General features: G+C 40.8%; 2 protein-coding genes across 6 annotated transcripts in view; one reads left to right on the top strand and one right to left on the bottom strand.

Annotated features, from left to right (window-relative positions):
* Nucleotides 1-17,503, top strand: part of CMSS1 (cms1 ribosomal small subunit homolog) — a 248,560-nt gene that overhangs the window by 92,010 nt on the left and 139,047 nt on the right. The window lies entirely within an intron of this gene.
* The window catches only part of LOC142415593 (filamin A-interacting protein 1-like), a 162,810-nt gene that overhangs the window by 39,090 nt on the left and 106,217 nt on the right, over nucleotides 1-17,503 (bottom strand). Inside the window, exon 4 of one of the 2 annotated variants that reach the window (XM_075514132.1) lies at nucleotides 2,834-2,966. The exons of the other annotated variant lie outside the window; for it this stretch is intronic. The gene's annotated coding sequence lies outside the window, so the exon portion shown is untranslated. The remainder of the gene's footprint in view (nucleotides 1-2,833; nucleotides 2,967-17,503) is intronic. 2 annotated transcript variants of the gene reach the window in all.

Here is a 17,503-nt window from a genome sequence, read left to right as displayed (position 1 = left end):
CTACCTTGAAACTCCTCACCATCTTCAAATTGTCAGACCCCCTAGATATGGCACCATCTAAGGGACTAAGCCTCAAAGTGTACCTGACATTTTGGACAGAATATCAGCTGCCCTGTCATGCCCTTGCACCATGGCAGAAAGATGATCTGTTCTAGTTCAGAGAATGCTGGTTTTCTGCAATGTTATTAAGCCCCTGAATGGCCCTAGTGTAACATACAAGATAAAAGCAGTGTCATTTGAAATTTTCCAGCTGTGTGTTTTGGTATGTGTGTTGGGTTATTTTCTACTTTGAACAACAATTTCCATGTTCTTGAAGGTTAATGAAGAGCGATCCCCCCCCCCCCCCCCCAATAACATAAAAATGTTAATAGGCTCATAAAATTTGTGGATATCAGTTGTCTCATGGCACCCAAAAAGGTGTCTCATCCCTCCTGAGCCCAGGATCTCAAGATTAGACTAATGAGTGGAAAATTTGCCTTTTTGCATATCTGTGTCAGCCCGTTTTCACTTTAAATTACATATTGATGGGGTCTGTGTACAAGAAAGCTGTCTTGGTAAGGAAGAAGTGTTGGTTCTTGTAACAGGGATTGTAGTTCATAAACAGAGTCTCCCTGGTTTCTCCTGGAGGACTGACTCTTGCATCTTGTGGCAAATTCCTGTATAGAAGCTAATTTAAACCCTGTTTCTGTGTACCACCAAGAAGGATGACAATATAAGATACCTTAGAAAACAGTAAACAGCAACTGCTAAGAAAGAAGAAAGCAGGTGAGAAGATTTAGTTGGGTGTGTGTGCCTTGCGCTTGTGATCTTTCATCTGTTTTGGATCAATTACTATACAGCGGGGATTGTAGCTACATGAACAGAAGAAACAAGGATACTTGTCAGCATTCTCGTATGATCCTTTACATACTATCTAGGCAATATCTGCTTGCATCAAAAATAGAAGAAGATTGAAAGGGATCATCCAGATCATGAAGTCACATCTCCTGAAATCAGACCACCATGCAGTGGGTACTTAATAGAGATTAGATTACTCTAAGTGTGCTAATTGAAGAGCACAAGGCCTGTGTTCTGCACTGTTGAGCTTTCCTTCACATTATGAGGTGCCTGTTTTACTGAAGGTTTTGCAGTGGTATCGTGCTTGGAGTCACAAGGTCATGGTTCCCATGCTCATCAGATTCAGTGCAGCTTGGCAGACTGGTTCCAGATTCAAAATAGAATAAAGGTAGGTTACATTGAAACATTCTGGTAAATCAAATTATTGCAAGTAACATATTCAGCAAAGTTTGAATCTATTCTCAGTGTTCATGTTCTTGTTCTTTTTATAGTTTGTTTTCTGTTCTGTTTTTTAAAGAGCTTGCTCATCTCTGAACGTGTATGCTGTCCTTCTGCATATAAAGGAGAAATTTTCCTCTCCTTGATGATGAGCAAGTAATCTGAGGGATCAAAATATACTTTCCTGAAGAGCCAGATGAATATAAATGACCAAATGTTTCTATGATGTTAACTTGGTCTCCACCCTCTCAATCATATTCTGAAGGAGATGAAACTGCATTTGTCTCTTTGGCAGCAGTGAACAAGCAGGTGGTTCAGAAATCCCCGCACTTTTGTGGGAAAGACTGAAATATCCTTCAGAGATGACTTCACCACAGACACTGTAGGGTTTTGAGAGACATCCATTTTTTTCCTTCTATTTTTCCCTTTAGTGTTTTCTCTTTAGTCAGTGATTGACTTATGAGCTAACAAAATCCCTCACAGGACCAAATCTTCCCTTAATCCCAGGGTAAGGATCCTGAATAGTTGAGAACTTGCTGTTTCTTCCAAAAATCCATGACTAAGCAAGAAATTACATCTTTCTGTTTTTTAACATCCCTTAAAGGGATAAGGCAATGCTTTTGATTTGCTGAAATTGATAGGACTCCTAGCACCAGACTGATTTTTAAAAGGAGTTGAGATGCAATTGCTCAGCATGCCAATGTAACGGGAGAGCGCAAAGCACGTGATATCTTTTGGAAAGAGGTCTGCAATCCTCTGCCCATCACTGTGAATGTGGTTTGGGGCAAGAAGGAAGGTGGTCTCACCTTAGTTACTACAGGGCTACAGGACATTTCTTCCTTTCCTGTGTAGCAAAAGCTACTTTGAAGCTTAGTGCCACACATACATGCTTAAGGAGAAATTAATCTCCTGTCCCTGTTCTTTTGCTTTCTTGTGTGGCTGTGTGCCAGCTTGTGTCCAGGCATGGGAAGGGGCTTTTGGCTAGGCCACATCATGTCCTACACCAGAGAAAGCAGCAGGTTTGTCTTGTTCTCCTTCTGTAGTCCTGATGTGACCCATGGGCCAGCAATTGAGCTATGTGGAACCATGGGAGAAGATGAAAAAGTTTTCTTATTAATTGAAATCCCAGGATCTGGCCATTTCACAGCATCACTGAGCCTTTTCTGGAACTGGTGCTTTCTGACAGAATGGGTTTAGGACTTTCATCCTCCCCCTGAGTGGGAATACATTGCTTTGTGGTAGATTTGCACCACTTGCAAAGGTACAGCCCTTCCTTTTGGGTAGACTGCTTTAGTGTTTTCCTGAAAACCATTTGCAGTGGCTTCTATCCAGAGGGGTGTTCTGTTTTACCACGGCTATCTCATTTGGGCTGTGCTCTTATTCACAGTAGACTCTTGTGCTGTTTTGGTGCATAGGCTGGGCAGTAAGTGAGAAGAGACTTCTTTCCTTTAATGGGTTCTTCACCCAGGGACTCTGGGATAAGTAAGTGTTTCCATCCTGGCATGGAAACTGCAAGATTAAGCTGTTTATCTGGGAAGACTGATGCAGGAGTGCTTACCTGTGTAGCCTGATGCATCTGTTGGCATGCAGACTTGCAGGGAGTCAAGCAGGAGAAAGAAAATAAATTGGCAGTCTGTTTTCCCCTCTCGCAGGATCTTGTCAAATTTTCATCTTTGAAGCCCTTGGGGATCCTGCAAGAACAGCAATTACTCAAATGGGAAGAAAATCTGGATTCAACAGAGGATATAAACATTCCCAGACAGGAAAAGTGCGTGGTTGAGAATTGGATGTCATTTTTGTGCTGGTCATGGTTTATGCTCATCTGACCACAAGTCAGATTTCTCATCCCTTGGAGACAGGGAGCCTCTTCTGAGACAGTAAGATGCCTTTTGGACTGTGTTAGAGAGTTGTCATATTACTCTGCTGATGGTAAAGGTACTGTGAAATTTCCACCATCTGTTGTCTCCTCCTCCCCCTTCCAATCCTGTAGTGTTTTGCACATATGCAGTGATTGTGGTTAGGTAAGATCTTCCCGAGTCCATTTTGCATATGAGGTCTGTACAGGCTTACAGTCATCTTTAGAAGGCTGTGTCTGTGTGGGAGGTTTTCACCAGGTCCTTTTGAAGAATGTATCTGTGTCAGTTGTCTGTCATTTCAGTATTGTTGTGTGGACTTGTGATCCGGTCTTCACTCTTGTAATGTCTCTACCTACATATATATATACACACCACAGGATTTTGTGCCTGGAAGCAGAGAAAGGAGCCTGTAGCATGTGGCAGTTGCTGGTTTTGTGGCTCTGAGCTCAAGTTAGGCCCTTCCTGTAGATGAACCAATCTCAGCCCATCTCCTGCTGAGGCTCAGGTGGTGTTTGCCCATGTATTTGAGTTCATACTGTGGGAGTTTAAAACATGCCCATTCACAGTGCTCTGCATGAAAGCATAAGCTGCTCGCTTGGAACATACTTGAAATTTCCATATTAGGAAAATATGGTTAGGAATGCATATTCCTATTCAGACATAGCAAACCTTGTTCTAAGCGGGGTTCTTCAGATGGTCCATAAAACCAAGTGGACTGGGTACTAGACCTCGTTGTGGTGATCCGTGAGAAAATCGAGAGTTTGGGCTCCCTGCTGTATTGCATAACATTTCTTTGTCAAAACTGGGTAGCTGTTCTGAAATCTGAAATTAAGAACTTCATTCCACACAGGTTCCAGCTCAGAAATCAGTACTTTGAGAGTTTTCTGACATGGGCTGATTTTCCCTTGACTCTGGTAATACCTTGGAACAACTTCTGACCATACCTAACACTCAAAGGCACTCGCATCACTTTTTCCTCCTGCTAAACCCTTCTTCTCTCTCCTCCACAGGAATTCAGCTCTCCTAGTTTGTGGTCCAGCATTTTGCTAAGTTGATGGTAGTCTTAGAAAATTACAGTGTATTTATTACATTATATGTATACAGTTTATGTAGCAAATAGGTTAGACACAGTAGATTTATTTGAGGTAATTTGTCTTCTCAGTGAGGTTCTACATATGCCGCAAGGCCCCAGTGTGCAGCTAAGCTTTTAGTTTTAGTGGGAGAATGACTCTGAAGTTGTATGTGCACCGTAGCTTCAATGTGCTGCTGCAGGGCGACAATACTAGTATAATCCCCTGTTTTCATGGGTTCAAAAGGTTGAGGAGGAATCAAAATTAAAATAGCTAGAATTTCTTTAACTTCATGCTTCTGGGAATAGAGGGCTGTGCGGAATTTTATGCAATTACACTGAATTGCTTCTGAGAGATTAATATGGAGAACTTTATCTGCTTCCTTGGGTTTAGGTTTTTTTTTTTCTTTTAAAGTAAAATGTTTCACACTCGTTTTGTAGTTAGACACTAAAAGTGGATTATAAGGATTAGTGCAAGAGAGATTTTTGGTGCATATGGAAAAATGTTACTATAACATCAGGTAGATCTAAGTGTTTGAAAAGATAAACTCTGCAATGCCATGTTATCTGTTTCTCTTTCTAAATAAAAAAATGTGATTCTTGCAGTTGTCTATGACAGATTTTTATTGGTAAAGTACACTGAAATAAAACTCAGCTGCTCCAATTTCAACTATATGAATTTGCTTTCAAAGGATAGAGTTTTCTCTTTTTATGAGCATAAGAAACAGTTAACATTATTTAATACAGTGCTTGTGGTTTAATACTTATTATTCAGCTGCTGTAATTTTGGCTCCAATGCATAATTACTCTGTAATTACAGCATTATCCACAGCAAAAACGGGAAATAGTGCTACATGAAAAGAAAATTTTCCTATCTTAGAAATTGTCTATCTAAACTCATCCTTTTTCCTGAATACCTTGAAATTAACTGGACTGTAAACATTTACGTAGCAGGATAATTCAGCTCCAGTTTAGGTTAAGTTACTGTAGTATGTACGACCAAGTATATATTTAAAAATAAAAACGGGGAAGAAAGAAGCTGTGTAGAGAGAAGTACTAATGGAGCCTGGTTTTCTGTAGATCTATGCCTATAGAAAGGCAAAGGCAGCAGCTAGCTACTGTGGCTGAGTTTGAATCCCACATTTCAGTTTTTCCTCACTGTGGCTATCTCTCAACTCTTTCTTCAGGCACCAGTTTCCCTGAAAACTGTAGATATGTCGGTGTCTTGCCCTCTCTCTCTGGCTTGTTTGAAATTGGCAGTGGTTCAGGATGGGATCCCTGCATAGACAAAGTACACAGCCTTGTTGCCACAGAGAAACAAGCTCAGGCTACCTTTAGGAATAATACACTGGAAACTTTGGTTGGCCTTTTCCCAGAATCATCTGTCATGGGGGTATTCATGAAGCTGAAAGGTGGCATATTCAGACTTGTGAAACAAATAGGTTTTTGCATGGTGTGTAACATGTTTCTGTAAATGTCCCAGGCAATAGCTAAAGTAGGGTATTTGAGGACTTGAGAAGGGGCTAGCTATCTATTTGTAAAATAACAATAGGGAAGACTGAAAGCAGAAAGAAAAAAAAACCAACCCAAAAGCTTTTAGGTTTGGGGTTTCAGGATGGGCTAAAATTTTCTGTATGGTAAGTCACACACCTGTCTACTGAATGGTGGGTTTGGTTTTATTTTTGCAACTTTACTGAAGGTTTTTACTGGCTTTTATGTTTTGTAGGTTATTGATCTGATCTAGTTCGTACATTCATATCTCATTTCTGATTCTTTCACATGAGATCCTTGCGCCTCTCAGGTCAATACCTATGTTGCTGGCTTTTGCTTTGCCCTTTCCTACTAGAGACTTACTAAATGAAATCTTCTAGAGGCCCTGGTCAAGATTAGTATCTCCTTGTGCCAAATACAGTGCGAACATACCTGAAGGTGTTGTCTCATAGTGGAATTAATTTTGTGGAAGTACATGACAGTTTTGGCAGAGTTTAAAATCTAGGGGAAGTTTCTCAGCGCACAAGGCTCTCTAAATGCTCCATGTGTTTGCTTGTCTCCCAGCTGGCAGGTATGTGCCCTTCCTTCCCCGGGTTGAACATGCTTTTGGTAAATGAGGAACCTGCAAAAGCAGCTATTTCTGACTTCCTGACAATATAGGTTATTGCCCACACTTCTTTTGCTGTCCTCAGCAGACCTCATGTAGCCAAAATGCCATCATTGTGTGGCAATCTTATAAATATTTCAAGGTGAGTTTTGTGATATCAGGTTTTAAAAAAATTCCATTGTTACAGTGTTCCCTCCCACTTCCCAAAACTTCCTGTTACCCCCAAAATGGGAACATTTAAAGTTCTATTTTAATCATCTAAGCAGAATTAAAATACTGTCAATTCAATATTTTTCTTCCAATGTTTTTAGTAGCATGACAGATCTCTTAATTTTAAAACAATTTTTCAAAGTAATAAGCAAAACACAAATATGATGAAGAGAAGTCTAAGAATAAAAGACAAAAGAAGTTCACACAGTCCAATGCAATTTTTACATCTCTGACTTCAGTGATTAACTTTCCCTACACGTATGCACATGTGTGTACAAACACAACTTCACTGGCCAGTGTGTCTTCTATAATATGGTCCTTCCTTTCTCATGGAAGGTAAATTGACTCTGGCAAAGAAGTGCTTGTGACAAACTGTTTTCTTGTGTGCCCTTAAACACGCTGGTAATGTGGTATAAGGTCATTTTCAAAAGCAGCCTATAATCACAACTATCCAAACAGAATCTAATTGAAGAAATACAATGTTATTATTAGCTATAATAGCTGTGGGCAAAAGAGAAGCAAGAAACCACTGGTATTTCAGAGTGTGTGTGTCTATAGACACACATAATATTTTAAAGAATGTATTTGTGTACTAAGTGTGTGTCTATGTAATTCTCTTGTGCTTTGTGCATGTGGCAAATACAAAATAAGTGGTCTTTTATAAGCTTTCAGCAAAAGAGCAGTAGTACACAGAGTTGAAGTACCTTGCTTTTGTTTTCAATGAAAAATGTATGGTTAGTAAACAAGAATTATCTAGTATATGTTATCTAGTGTAAGTTAATTTCTTACCCCACAGTAATTGGTCTGGGTATCCAAGACCCAAACTTTTTAACCCTTGCAGCCATCTCCATTTCCATTTTACTCATTTTTTTTTTTTTTAATCTGCTTGGTGTTTGCATGGAGTGCCATACATCCATGAGTCATGAAATAGGCAGCAGAGACCACAGTGAGGACTACTGAATAAAAATGTACACCTTCAAAGTGAGTATATATTAATTTTCTTCAAGGGTATTTTTGACAAGCATAGCTCTGTTGAGACATTTCTTTGTGTGGGAGTGTTCGCCTCAGTGTTGCTTTTCCCCACACATGAAAATAAACCACAGACTTTTAAATATCCTGAGAAAAGTTTCTTCAAAGAAAGATCAAAAGTCTTTACTAATGTCTGAGGAAGCTGCATGGCTGCCTCTCTTGTGAACTCATGTCTATGGAGACCTGGCTAAGATAATCAAGATAATTATTCCATTGATTTGATCATTTGCAACCTACTCTGAGAGGAGATGCCTTGTTTGGAGAGGGAGGAGGTGGGGGAATCCACAGATGCCCCCTAATTTTACCAAGATAGACATGAATAAAATAACTTTTCAAAAACAACTGTGGTGTTTTTCCTGCTATATTGTGTGTTATGCTCTACTTCAAACAATTGTCTGTGGCAGTACGTGTTCAAGAGTTCTGTGTAAGAGTGAGTTGATTGACATTTTTAAATATTAAATTTTATCTGCTTTTGGAGCTATTGAAGTTATGTGAAATGTCCAGATATGGCTTTCAGGGCCTCACACAAATTGTGTATCTGATTTTTTTGTTTGTTTGTTTGGTTGGTTTTTATTTGATTTGTCCAAAAATCTCTTTTCATCTGTTTTTGCATCTAAACAACATAGAACACATATTGGCCAAGCTTTGAAAGTTTGTGATCTTCTCCGTAATCTGGAATACCCCACCTTTACACAGCTTTCAGGAAAATAGATTAATTTTTGTTCTTCCTAAGCCCTGGGTTTTCTTCCTTATGTTTTTCTTAATATCTGTTTGCCTTCATGAACTTCATCTTTTATGCTTCAGACCAAATCTTTATGTGCTGTCTGATAGCAGAGAGTACTTAACTCATAGAAGCTGTTGACAATAGCGTTTCTCTTTTGAAGGATTTTACTGGTTTTGTCATGCTGGCATCAAGCATCTGTGAACAACACTAGGTATGACTTCAGGCTTGTATCTAAACCTAGGATTTCTGAGTTGTTGGTATGGGATTTTTTTGGTTTGTTTGTGGTTTTGTTTGTTGTTGTTTTAAACCGAACCTCTTTATACCATCCCCATCAATGACTATATTCTGCTGCTATCTAGAAATCAGACAGTAATCTTTCATTGGTTTATCAGATCAGAAATGAAATCACTCAGGTTGCTTTTTTCCTGGATTTTAGGGTTTTCTTTTAGCTGTGGACTGGATTTTCCTTGTATATCCTAAAGTTCAGATCTTTATTACATTCTGTGATTTAGTACTTTGCGTTCCTATAGTTGAGGAAATACTGAGTTTTATTTTGTATTCTGTAATACAAAACTAGTGTGATTGCATGTTATTATTCTCCTTGCTTTCTTTTCTCATTAGTGACAATACCTAAGTATGTAACAGCAGGCTAACACATTTTTTCTAAGACAATCTTTAGTTATGCAAGAAATCTGCTGTGGCATTTTCCTCTTCCAACTGCAACTACAAAACAGCAGCATGTGGACGGCGGTGGAAGATTCCTCACCCTGCTCCCCACACCCGCGTTGTCCATATTTAATATCCAAGAGAAGAATATGGACAAATTAGATAAATATCCCAAATAATTCTTTCCCAGGAGTTTAATGAAACAAGATCTCTCTCAGATCTCTAGTCCTCTCACTGTAACCTTTCTATGCAGATTAGACCTTATTTCCTATGGAACAGAGGTTTAGGTTTTGGGTTTTAGTGAAGGGAAGGGATGCTGCCATCGGGGTGAATGGCACGAGTTCCCTCTTCGCCTCTGAGCCAGGAGTACTGACTGGCAGTGCCCTGTATCCCCCTCATCCAACCCCACAAATGCTGCCTGTGGGCTCTCACCAGGATTCATAGTGATAAGTTGCATGATTTTGACAAGAGTGCCCTAGGATCACAAGATGCTGTGAAGAAATTTTGAAAACTTTAATTTCCAGGCTTTGTTGGAAGTGTTGGTGTTTTGAATCAAAATCTCTTTTTGTGACAGGAATGTGGATTTCTCCTTTTTGTTGTTTTGGATGCTTTTTCTTTTGTTTTCTTTGGCTTTTATTATTCTTTTCTTTTGTTCTTCTTTATCTTGGTTCTACCTGTTGACTTTGTGGCAGCAGGATTTTTTTAAATTATCTGGTGCATGTTCACCTCCACACAAATGAACACAAAGGAAACATGAGCTTCTAGGTAGATTATCAAGTCAGCTTTGTAGTTCGTTTTTAGTTTTTGAAGAATTATTTTCATTAAGATTGATTATTGCCTTAAATAAGCCAAAGTAAAACTATGACTTTGAGTGATGGCTTGTATTTTTTATATTGTTCATATTTAATTGGTGACTGTGGCTGTATGTGTCTGCCAGGAAAATGTGGAAAGGACAGAGTTTGAAAAGTAACTGTACACAGTGAAATTAATTTTTATACGTGTTCAGATTACAGGTTTTACTAGCCATGACACTTGTTATTATTTATTATAATGGTTTACAGTTTTGGCCCTTCAGCTCCTGTAGGAATATGCCCTGCTCTGATGATGCAACTTTGGAAAATACGATAAAAATGCACTGGAAACCGCAGCTTTCTAATAGGAAGTTTCTTAAAAGCAGTGAAGTTCAATTGCCTCCTCACAGAAAAAAGGAAGTGGAGTGGAGGTCAATGAGCCAGGTAGATGTAGCTCCTCTGTGTCCCTGGCTATGGTTTCTTCCCCGCCCCCCCCCCCCCCCCCCCCCCCCCTTGTTTGAAATTTCATCTTGAGGCCATCATCTGTCTTTGGCATAGGGCAAGCAGGGAAAACTCATATATTCCTTTCATTGCTACATAGGACCCTGCAATTTTGCTACATGAGGTTCATATGTAAAGGCAAATGTTGATTTGTGGCTGCAGCTGTGACTTCACCCTGGTTTTGATTATACTGTAGCTGAGTCCTCAGGGGGGAAAGGGGAGGGAGGGCAAGGCATGCTCAAGAGGTGGCTTAGAGCATGTACTGTTGTTTGTTCCTCTCTTTGTTTTTCCACTTGTTCAAATAAAATATGGCTGTGGCCAGTTGCTAGCCCAGTGGCTAGTGGGAGTTGAGGAAAGGGATTTTGCCGATGTAAATGGATGCGTCTATATGAATATTTTACAAGGTTCTGATGTTCAGAGAGGTCCTAAGGGAACGCTAAAGTCTGGATGCCTACCCCACTAATACCCTATCCCTACCCCTCTGAAGGCCTCTCTGAAAAGCCCAGTTAAAACACCTGTTATCCTCTTGGAAGGATGGTAATTAAAATTAAAGGAAAATCTTGTTATTACCCAGCTTAGGTGCTCGGCACCAGTTGTCCTGTCTTTTGCTGGAGCTTTATTACATGTGTGTTGGTGCTGGAGAGAGTTGCAGAAAGCTTGTCCACCTGCCTCTGTGATGGCCAGTGACAAATAGCGTGGAACTAGGCAGAGGAAAGGTGGGACCCAAGGGATGTGGTAGGGACCCTTCTGCTGCCTGTGTTCAGTCCTGCACTTATCATGGGAAGATTTGGGAAGGAACTGCTCCCTGAGCAGCAGGTGTCATAAATGGGTTGATCTACCAGGAGAGTCCTGTTGGAGTTGCTTTTTTTGGTCTTGCTGGCAATTATACTGTGTTCCTACTGATGTTTTCTTGGCAGCTGAGGACAGGTCTGCAGTTTTTTAGGTGTGTTAAGGAGGGCGTGGACAGGTGACTATAAATGTTTGCATTTAACATGCAAGTCCTTCCTAGCGAAGCAATGAGTCATATCCTGCAGACACAGAGGGCCTCCTTAGAGCTGCTACTTAGACTTCACTGAAATTATTTTGGCAGATTAATGCCACTTCTGAAAGTACCTGTGCACCTCATCATCTGAACGAATCCTCCTAATTGTGTGTTACATAGGTACGGACATCTGTACCCATTAAATATCCAGTAAACATCAGAGTGCTTATGGTGGGCTTCTGCAAGCTTTCCTTGTGCAGGTAGGCCCGTTAAAGTCTGTGAGGCTGCATGTGTAAGATTGGATTACAGGGTTGGGGACTGTATTTTGTGACTCTTATTGCTAGTATAACTCTTGAGCACATGCATTTTCCTTTAAGTATAGTCTGGCCAGTCTCAAAATGTAGCATTTTTAAAGGTCTATTGTTAACACAAGCATATTCATGAATTAAGGAAACAAATCTAGAGACAGTAAGATGTTTTCTCCTTACTTTAAGGTTTAGTGATTTTATTGCCATACAGCCTTAAAAAGAAGAACAAGGGGACAACCCCCCCTCCCCCCCCCCAAAAAAAAAGGAAACCAACCCAAAACAAAACAAACAAACAAACAAAAAACCAAAAAAAAACCCCCAACCATAAAATTCACTGGGATAGGAGAGGGGAAGGTATATTCACGATACCTGAGAAGTAAAACTGACTGCCCAGTTTGGCTTTTAGGGTTAGAACTGAAGGAAAAATAAGGAAGAAATGTATATGTATGGTAACAGTGAGGTAGGTTGTGTCTCATAACACTGGTATTAATAGTGACAGCAATACCATTTTATCATACTTGCTCATCATTAGTTCCTTACCTTGCATGAGCCTAAGACAAACTATGTAAGTTTATCCTCAGAGCATTTGCATAGTGAGATTGTTTTTGTCATAATTTCAGCTTCATGCAAATTAGAGCTGCAGAGCTGAAATTTACCTATCTTTTTAAGGTTAGTTAGTGGTTTCTTTAGAATGTATATGTTTCTGGGCAAATGCTTCAATGGTGAATAGTAGTGCTTAAGCATCAGGATTTGTTTCAGGAAACTGAATCAAATTGGAATTGTTTTAACTTGTCTTTCTACAAATAAGCCAAAAGAATTGATTTTTACTGCCCTTCGAGAGAGTTAAGTAAAATCTTCAGTCTTTGAAAATAGCCTTTTGCAAATATTATATTATAGTTTTAGCGTTGCTTTATTTGAAGAATGATATTTACAACTTCTTAATGTCCTGTTAGGTCCTAGACAGGGTTCTTAAATGCCACTGAAAAAATTCACAAGAGTGATCATTCAGAAACCTGATCATCTTTACCTTAATGCATCTGCACTGCGCATTTCAAAATGAAGTTGTTGCTAAGAGGGTGTTACGATGCACTGCGTTTTTTCAGGGTCTGAATGACGAAAAAACCTCATGGCAAATTCTTGTTCCTGTGGTGTTCTTCGTATATATCTTAAACCAACATTATCCCCAATGATATCCTTGGTGTTCTGTGATCAACAGCATTTGTCAGAGATGTATGATTTTAAGGATCTGGACTAGATATAATTCAGTTTAGCAAGTTGAACTTGATCCTAAATGATTACTATTGTTCAGGGCCCATAAAAATAGTTTGGAGGCTTAGTCAGAACTACAGTAATAAATGTAGTGAGCAAGCTTTGAAAAAAATATTAAGAACAGGATCCTGTGAAGTTATACAGGCCACCTGTGCAAGACGTAACCCTGTGGAGATTTAAGGCAGTCTTCCCAAAGGGCTTGTACAATACTTTGTAAGAAATAGCTTTGTCGAATTTGCAGCTGCCTTGTTAAGCATGGACCCTGGTCATCTGTTCCCCAGCTTGGCAGGTACAACAAAGGCATCATTTCGGTCATCGTCTAACTGCTGGAGTGGTGGTGCTTGCCAGCACTGCTCCTAGGGGTACTGCAGGCCCTTGCCGTGCCCCCGCCTCAGGATGGGCAGCCCTGCCTGGCTCCAAGTCTGCTGCTGTGTGCTGGAGCGCAGAGTACCCTGCACCTGCTAACCAGCTGCCCTAGGGGCAGCAGGACTGCCTGGGAGGATGAAGGGACGGGAGAATCTGTTATGAGGATGGAAAGAAGCCCTTGGCAAACTGTGTAGGACAATTTTGGTGAAGTGGCTGCCAATGTTGGTGTTTCATCTTTGTTTTACGGAAGCTATGCATGCAGGCTGAACTGGACAGAGCATCTGGAAGCCTGTGAATAACACTGTGCCCTATTGTGGGACACAAATAAGGCTCCTATGTATTTACATATATAAAATACATATGTCTTTTAAAATGTATAAGTATACACATATGCAAACTTACTCCACCGCGAGGGAAAATTGTAAGGGCTGAGACCATGACACCTTGTAAAAAAGGATGATTCTTTGTCCGTAATTAGATATCTTAAGATAAACGTTTGCTTTCAGATATGCAGAGGAGTGTGCGGGAAGGTTTTCACGCTAGCTGTGCATACGTGCTTAGCCTAGCTGGCCGTAGGCAGCAAAGAGGGATGGGACTATCAGAGGGCACTTCTACAAATCCAAGGCTGGATTCCTGCTCAGGAGAAGCCCTGCTTTCTGCATGAGGTGTAGCAGGAGACTGAAGAGCCTGGTTGGTTAAGTACCTAAGCACTGAGGTGTGAAAACTCCTTCCTTCCCTGGTCTACACTGTTCCTTCCCAAAAGAATCAGTGTTGCTTCTCAAAAGATGTTGAACTGCTTGTTCAGTGCAATGTACCAGAATTTGCTTTGCTGAAGCCCTGTAGAATTGATGTCAGAGTTGTAGCAGGAAAATTATTAAAATAGATGGCTTATCAGCCTATTTAATTAGGTGCTTCTGATGATATCTCTAAGAGAACGGCCTGAGGTAGTTGTTAGCAACTGTTACTCAGCAAAAAGGGCTTGTAGGAGATCCCTCTTCACCGTTCTGGGAATACTTCAGCTCAGTCTCTAGCACTGGTCAGAAAACAGAGAGCTTTAACAGAGCAAGTAAGCTAAACCAGAAAGCATCGTTATGCCTTTGTGCAAACATATTTTGGGTATTAGATGCAGTTAATTCCCTGTCTCCGTAAAATGTAAGGTAGCGCCAGATTACCTGTGCTCTGTCTCCTAGGACTACTAGACCATGACTGTTCAAATGAGAAAGAAAACATGTAAGAAGCATCTGATTTAGGACTGATATCCTGAGCAGCACCCGTGAAGTAAATGAAAATAATTATTTTCTCACAGCATGATAATCAGCGGACACTCAGTGAATCAGTTTGCCACAAAATTGAAACAAAGTAAAGTTACTTCCTAGCACAGCATGTGGTCAAACCGTAGAGGTCAGTGCCACAGGATATCACTGAGGTCAGAGGTGTTAGTGCATTCAGTAAGGAGATTCACAGAAGATAAGTTGGGTTGTGGTAGTTTAGCAGGATGTTCTGGAGGCAGCTTAAATCCTTAAATGGCAGCTGAGGGCATGCTAGGAGAAGGATCACTCTGTTGATGCTCCCATTGCTCTCTTTGTCCAAGCATCTGCTTTTGGCCCCTGTCAGAAAGGTTGTGGAACTAGTTCAACCTCTGGCTTTCCTCATGCATTTATCCTGTAGCACGGGTCAGACTCTAGACTATTAATTCTCCAGTACCTTTTAAAGCTCGGTAGTAAAATACATTTTGTTGCAATCCACTAATTATTTACAGCAGGGAGTCAGGCTAACTTTGCCCATGTGATACTTTATATATGAGAAGTTACAGCTGTCACAAGTCATTATTTCCATTGAGAATAGTGATTCATCTTTCCATGAGTCGTCAAGAGATCTCACAGTGGGAATGAAATTTTAGCTCATGTCACCATTCTGTAAGAGGAAATACATATGGAGACAGGACATTATGTTTGGATACATGTGTTTTCAGTTGAACTGGGTTGTCTTTAAGAACTTTTGTCTCTGATGTGTTTTGAGTGAATTTAGTATTTATTTGTCCGTGGCTAGCCTCAGTGTGGTAGTTGTGGAGGAAGAAGGCTTGCTCTTATGGAAAAAGGTACATTTCAGCTTTTAGCCTCTCAAATGTGGCTCAGTCCTAATCAGGAAAACCAGCCTGTAGTGTGATAGAAGAGTCTCTAGGAGACTTCAGTCTTTTTCTCCATGCTATAACTGCTGCTGGTGATTCTATTCCAATCAATGTTTTAACTGACAATGCATTTCTGCTGTATTCTTTTCATCTGTCTGGTAGAAATTTGCCTTGCTTTTCACTAGTCATTTGTCAGAGTGGTCTATTAGAGATGCTACTTAAATTGGAAAGACCTCTTGGGCAAGAGCTAACCACACCAGCTCTGCCTTCTGTGTTACTGTAGCCACATATGAAATTCTGGAAAGAACAATCATTTCAAGAGCGTGATTTCAGGATCTGTAAATCCAACATATCACAAGCTACTTTGCACTTTGGTTGTGTCCTTGTGTTGAATTTTTTATTTTTCACTTTGGTTGTCTTTTTAATGCTCAGTATACAAACTCAGTAGGGGAGTTGGAATGGAATTTGGAAAAATCTGAAGTCCAAATGTCACAGTTTTATAAAGAGAATAAATATGCTAATGAACAGCATCTGTATAAACTTGGGGTAACATTGTGCATGTTTTCAAGTATTGTATTTCTCATGAAGAGATGTCTTTTATAAGAATGACATTATGAAGGTTGAATCAAAGGACAACATTTTGAGAGGGCTTTGAAACTGTGTACCGTGACAGGATACAAGACCTTGACCTCTCCTTTAAGAACTTAATTTTGGTGCGGTATTTGTCCCAAATTCTAGTCTTCAGGAGTCAGGATGTTGACATTAGATTTAAAGGGGGAAAGGGATAAAACCAGGCTTGGTTTGAGGGACGGTGTGCTAGCGAGGTCCTTTGGTCTGCCATCCCAGTGGAGATAGGGGACGGAGATCCATGTGGCAGCAAAGACGAAAGGGTTATGGATGTGTTAGAAACCATGGAAACGCCTGAGAATGATGACATAGGAATTAGGGCTTCTCCCCCCAGAAAGGTGGTGGGATCACTAGCCTAACTGAAGTGCATCTACACCAATGCAGGTAGGGCAACAACCAGAAAGAGCTGGAAGCCATTGTGCAGCAGGAAAACTATGATATAGTTGCCATCACGGAAACATGGCGGGATGACTCTCACAACTGGAGTGCTGCAATGGATGGCTATAAACTCTTCAGAAGGGATAGGCAAGGAAGGAGAGGCGGTGGGGTAGCCCTGTATGTTAGGGAGTGTTTTGATTGTCTAGAGCTCGATGATGGTGAAGATAGGGTTGAGTGTTTATGGATAAGAATAGGGGGGAAAGCCAACAAGGCAGTTATCATGGTGGGAGTCTGTAATAGACCACCCAACCAGGATGAAGAGGCAGACGAAATATTCTATAAGCAGCTGGGAGAAGTCTCACAATCACTAGCCCTTGTTCTCGTGGGGGATGTCAACTTACCAGATGTCTGCTGTAAATACAATACAGCGCAGAGGAAACAGTCTAGGAGGCTCCTGGAGTGTGTGGAAGATACTTCCTGACACAGCTGGTGAGTGAGCCGACTAGGGAAGGCACCCTGCTGGACCTGTTGTTTGGGAACAGAAAAGGACTTGTGGGTGATGAGACAGTTGGAGGCTATCTAGGGCATAGCGATAACAAAATGATAGAGTTTTTGATTCTTGGAGAAGTAAGGAGAGGCATCAGCAGAATGGCTACCTTGGACTTCTGGAGAGCAGACTTTGGCCTGTTTAGGAGGGTGGTTAACAGAGTCCCTTGGGAAGCAGTCCTGAAGGGCAAAGGAGTCCAGGAAGGCTGGACATTCTTCAAGAAGGATATCTTAAAGCTGCAGAGGCAGGCTGTCCCCATGTGCCAAAAGACAACCAGCCTGGCTGAAAAGAGAGCTTTGGCTGGAACTCAGGAAAAAAGGAGAGTTTATGACCTTTGGAAGAAGGGGCTGGCAACTCAGGAGGACTACAAAGATGCTGTGAGTTTATGCAGGGAGAAAATCAGAAGGGCCAAAGCCCAGCTAGAACTTACTCTGGCTACTGCCGTAAAAGACAAAAAAAAAAGTTTCTGTAAATACATTAGCAACAAAAGGAGGGCTAAGGAGAATCTCCATCCGTTATTGGGGGGGAAGATGGGGCGGAAACATAGTGGCAAAGGCTGAGGTACTTAATGCCTTCTGTGCCTCAGTCTTTAATAGTAAGACCAGTTGTTTTGTGGGTACCCAGCCCCCTGATCTGGAAGACAGGGATGGGGAGCAGAATGAAGCCCTCATAATCCAAG

This window comes from Mycteria americana, chromosome 1 (assembly GCF_035582795.1).
Source record: "Mycteria americana isolate JAX WOST 10 ecotype Jacksonville Zoo and Gardens chromosome 1, USCA_MyAme_1.0, whole genome shotgun sequence".
NCBI lineage: Eukaryota > Metazoa > Chordata > Aves > Ciconiiformes > Ciconiidae > Mycteria > Mycteria americana.
This window is presented reverse-complemented; position numbering and strand designations above follow the sequence as displayed.